We start from the raw sequence: 5,892 nt of genomic DNA, 5'->3' as shown, positions 1-5,892 counted from the left end.
AGATTCCAGCAGCAAAATGATCACCAAAGATCGTAGAGAAGCTCATCAGATGCGTAGGCTCTGAAGAACAAAAGGTGAATGAATGAGCACGCCTGCTTCCCTCTTATACCCGGACATCCGGGGAGGAGTCCGGCATGCAAATTTCATTCGCCAATTTTCATTGGCCTTTTCTAAATACTCAGAAGATGATAGGTTCTCAAGACAAACCCCATTCTGTCGGTTTGACACAACGTCGAGAGACCGACAGAAAGGGAACTGAGGTTACATCCGTAACCAAGACGTTTTCCCATAAGCTTTTATTTCTGTTATTATGTTTTGTAAATGTCTGTACAGCAAGCGTATACGTTTTATAGATCAATCGTAAGCATTTATAAACATTTACAAACGATGACTAGTTTCAACTTTAGATTGGGTACGGCAAAAATATTAACTAATAATTAATAAATGATTTGTCTAAATAGTAGAAGTATGTTTACACACCACAATAAACAAAGATCAAAGGTGTAACCTAAACAGCTGGGTTGTGAGTTTATGAATAATACGTGAAGTATTATTGGTAACTGCAATCACCAGTAATATTTTAACAACCTTTGTAAATGTAAATATGTGCCTTAGATAATACATTAATAAAAGTTTACTGATATTTGTAAGCATTCATACATACTCATACATACATACATACATGCATACATTAACAAACAAGCTGTTAATTGTTGGATACCATACATTACCGTCATTGGTAGATCTTTAAATTGCATTACATGAATTGAAAAGGTAATAACATTTGTAAGCATTTTAATATGCATTAACTAATGATCTGCTATTCATTAAATAATGTTCAATTAAACCATTAGTAAGCATGAACAAGAACGTTATCTCGTATGTCTAGCTATGTGAATATATAGTTACTAATGATCAGTTAAGCATTAAATAATGTTTGTTAAAGATTTACTAATGAAAGTTATTTCCATATGTGAATTGAAAGGGTGAGAACATTTGTAAGCATTTTAATATACATTAACTGATGATCTGCTATTCATTAAATAATGTTCAATTAAACCATTAGTAAACATGAACAAGAACGTTATCTCATATTTCTAGCTATGTGAAAATCTAGTAACTAATGACTAGTAAAGCATTAAATAATGTTTGTTAATGACTTACTAATGAAAGTTATTATAAAGTGTTACCCAATAAGGAAATTAGATTACTGTACAAATTACTCTCTCCAAAAATTATTTATTACTTATTACCAGAGGTGTGGACTCGAGTCACATGACTTGGACTCGAGTCAGACTCGAGTCATGAATTTGATGACTTTTGACTCGACTTGACAAAATGTAAAGAGACTTGCAACTCGACTTGGACTTTAACATCAGTAACTCTTGACTTCACTTGGACTTGAGCCTTTTGACTTGAAAAGACTTGCTACTTTCCCCAAAACCCAAAGATTAAAAAGTATGTTGACGTGGACCGCTCTATCTCTCTCTGTGTTTATGTGCATCTGTGTGTGTGTGTATGTGCGTCGGCACAACATCCAATCAATTTAGATCCACGTTGTTTTGATCCGACAGTATCCATCCAATCAAATTGCAGGACAACCAAAACCCGCAACCCGCAGCAAGTGATTTTTTAACGCGACTTGACAGAAAAAGAAGCCCAAGGTCGCGTACTATAAGCGGACTTGGCAACTATGCTGTAAACTCACTGTTAACGTTACATTGCAAACACGTTAAAAGGATCCCTGGGTATAGAGCGATGTATGGCTTAATATATGAACAATGGCATTGACTTTATAATTGTGAAATAAAAAAACAGTGTAACTGTCACAGTATTCATAAACTTTGAAAAAATATTTTTACTAGGAGGCCGCCATTTTTTTGCGTCAGAATCCGTGATGTCAAATGGTTGCGACCTAAACCTGTTCTCTTTCGCAACAGCGAAGCACACACGTTTTCCATATATAACAGTAAAATATGACACGTAAAACATAAGATCAGATATATAAACACACAGGGACAGTAGGGCGGTATGTCCTCTTGACACAAGCCAGCCTGCCAGCCATAAAAGAACGCGTTCAGTATTAGACGTCTGTTCAAGGTGAGCGTGCATTAAATCATAGCTTTAAACTACCGCCTTTGAGATATTTAAGACTATTTAAGACATCAGCATCCACCGTAATCGTATACTTTATACATTATGAGAATATACTGATAAACACAATAATAATGCTTGCGTTTTGGTTATTTATTCTGTATTAGAGCACACGTGAATATTAGCCCCCGTCAGCTAATGACCGAGGGAGAGAAGACAATAACGTTAGGCTACTGATGTGGATAAATCAACATCAAAAAGTCAAAATCTGGATAAAATGCATTGTATAATGGCTAAAACATCGTGTATATGATAAATTCGAAATGATTTTGGTTATTAATATGCATGTTTGTGTTGTTTCTGACAAACAATATTAAAATGTAGGAAAATACACCAAATAGCGTCTTTATTTTCTTTCTTTTTTTAGCATTATATAAAAGGAGGAGCGACAACAGTAAAGGACGAGAGAGAACCAGGCCTGGACTTTACGTTATGTTTTATTATGTGTGACCGGCAGTCGACCGTGAGGGAGCTGCCGGCATTTTACTTTCGTTTTGTTGTTTGTTGATTTTATTAAAGTTTTGTTGTTCAACGTTCGCCGGTTCCCTCCTCCTCCTACACATATATATACTGTGTATTATCCTACAGAACCTTATATTTTCTGAAAAACTGATTAGCGTGTCGGTGTTTAGTTTGGCTGCCTAGCTGTGCGTGAAACCAGTTTACGTCATTGAAAAAGAACATGGCGGCCTCCTTAGGTTAAAATGAGTATTACATTTAGGGTTTTTTTTAAGAACTGAAAATATTTGATGTGTTTCTAACGACAAATGCTAGTAGTGTAAGGCTATTACAACGCATTAAGCCATACATCTCTCTATACACCGGGTTCCCTTTAAAGGGACTCGAAAGGACTCGAAACTCAAACTGTAGGACTTGGGACTTGACTTGAGACTTGTCGGTCTTGACTTGGGACTTGACTCGGGACTTGTCTGTCTTGACTTGAGACTTGACTCGGGACTTGAGGGCAAAGACTTGAGACTTACTTGTGACTTGCAATACAATGACTTGGTCCCACCTCTGCTTATTACCATTACTTTCTATATCCTACATCATCCTTGATTAGAACTGTATCAAGGATAGACATGAAACGGCTTATTTAGTTCATTTAAATAAATAACTACATAAATTATTCTTATTAGCTGACTAAAGTATACAAATGTGAGAAGGAGATATTAAAGCATATATTTTAAAGTTAGACTTATAATTTTGATGTCATTTTCATTATTAAATATATTACACAGGATTTAGCTCAATTACATCAGAAGTAACTGTAATTAAATTACATTGAAAAATCAGAGTAATCCCTTACTTACTTTTTCAAGGGGAAAGTAATTAAATTACAGTAACTAGTTACACCCAACACTGGTGACCGACAGCTCAATATTTTACCCAGCATCAATTTAAGCCAAAGGCAGGTGACCGACCGCTCACTGTTCTGCCCAGCGCCAATTTATGCCAAAGGCAGGTGACCGACAGCTCATTATTTTACCTAGCATCAATTTAAGCCAAAGGCAGGTGACCGACAGCTCACTATTCTGTCCAGCGTCAATTTACGCCAAAGGCAGGTGACTGACAGCTCACTTTTCTGCACAGCGTCATTTTACCCAGCGTCAATTTATGCCAAAGGCAGGTGACCGACAAGGCAGGTGAATGACAGCTCAGTATTTTACCCTGTGTCAATTTACGCCAAAGGCAGGTGACCTTCGCGCAGTCGCGAAGGCCTGAGGCAGACCACAAAGGGCGGAGGCAGACCACAGAGGCCTGAGGCAGACCACGAAGGGCGGTGGTAGAACCCGAAGGCCTGAGGCAGACCACAAAGGGTGGAGGCAGACCAGAAAGGGTGGAAGCAGACCATGAAAGGTGAAGAAATCCCACAGAGGGCCGAGGTTAATTCTGATCAGTCCACAATCAAGTTATCGTCCCGCCCTTCATCAACACTATAAAGCCTGTGTCTACCAGAGAAGTCCCATTCCAGTTCTTCAACTACTCCCGGTGACATCGTAGACAGCCTGCAGCCATGGGTCTCCAGAACTGCCTCCTGTGCAGAAAAGACTACGCCCAACTCAGCCAGCACCTCCGGGTGACCCACAATATAAAGAACCTGGAGGAACGCAAGCTACTTCTCGCACTGCAGTCTGGGCGGGTAAGTGTCCGTGAGGGACGTTGCCCCATCCCAGGCTGCGACAAGGAGACGGCTCGCCTTGACAGGCACCTTAAAGCTCACTTCGAGCTGACGGCGAGGGCTCGTAGGGCTGTCATTGCAGATTTGAAAAAGAGCAATATTCTCAGCCAGCTGGCCCTTCTCAGGGCCTCCAACCCAGAGGTCCCCATGGTCTCTGACCTCGACCTGCAAAAGACAGAGGAGCTAGAGACGTCGAGGATCGCCGCAGCTCACCACAGGGATGCGGAGGAGGTCTGCGAATGGAGGGCGTGCCGCCGGGCAAGGGAGGCCATCGCTGATCTCAACCAACAGGTCGACACCCTGTCATCAGCCGGAAGTGTCGGGTCACCTCCTTCAAGGCTGATGACAGGGTGTCGACCTGTTGGTTGAGATCAGCGATGGCCTCTGCTGGGAGAGAAAGCCCAGCACGCATGTCCAAAATATGGCGGACCAGATCCTGTCATCGGTGCTGTGTGACGAGGACATCAGCGACAGCGAGGATGGCAACAACGCGGTCAGCGATGACTCTGTGCCACAGACTCCTCTGCCCTCCACCCCTCAGCCTTCGACCTCCTCGTCTCAGCAGTCAAAGTCCTCCGACCCCTTGGCCCAGCAGAGCCCCGCCCCAGAGCACGTGGCAGCCTTGAGTAAGTACAACACTGAGCTGAACCATCTCCTTTTTGTGTCCGAGAGCTAACCCCTTTTTCTTGTTTCTCTCTCTTTCCAGACTTGCTGATGGAGGAATACCAGAGAAATCAGGAAGGCCCTGACCCAACCCCAAAGCACCGGGAGAACGTAGGAGGGAAGATCTTCCGCATCCGGAAGTTCATTGTGTACATGGCCCAGGGGGCCGGAGGCAAGCTCCAGACCCTTGAATTCTTGGACAACACCAAGAAGATTCGCAGGTAGGTCCCGTTTGCCAGGCCGAGAGCGTTTTGCTTTTACTGACCGCTACGTCTCTCATTCTCTCTTTGTCTGTGTTTCCGCAGGTGGGTGAAGATGCTCAGGGGGATGGCCATCAAGGACACGACACTCAACCACTACCTGAAAAATGTGGCTCAATTCTTGGACTTCATGGCCAGCACCCCCCCAGACATGTCGCCTCTCCAAAAGGTCTCTGATTGTGATGAGGAGGGAGATCCGTACTTTACTAAAGTACATGACGCGCCCGGTGACCGTCCACCAAATGGTGGTCAAGCGTCAAAAAGACAGCCGACTCCTGTCGAAAAAGCTGCTGACAAAGTGCAGGAACCTGGCAAAGAAGGCCATTCCGCAGGTGCTCGGTAAAGCGTGATTTTTACTTCTGCGTAGGACTTACGCCTACGTACGTAGACGACGCCGTCGTGAACATTTATGGTTCTGCGTTGAGAGAATGCGTTGTACTGCAATTACACTGCCGAAACGTTAGTTGGCTCTTTGTGTTTTCACGGGTTTGCTCTTCTTCGCCGATGTTTTGTGTGTATGCAAACGTCAATGGAAACTGATCGCATCTTAATGGAGTTGGAGCTGATCGAAACAGAAAAATGTGTAATCCGTTATATTATTAACCTTACTTTCTTGTTAGAAGTTAAACAGAT

The sequence above is a fragment of the Triplophysa rosa genome, linkage group LG4 (assembly GCF_024868665.1).
Source record: "Triplophysa rosa linkage group LG4, Trosa_1v2, whole genome shotgun sequence".
In the NCBI taxonomy this organism is placed as follows: Eukaryota; Metazoa; Chordata; class Actinopteri; order Cypriniformes; family Nemacheilidae; genus Triplophysa; species Triplophysa rosa.
The sequence above is the reverse complement of the archived record's forward strand: the minus strand, read 5'-3'. Positions refer to the sequence as shown.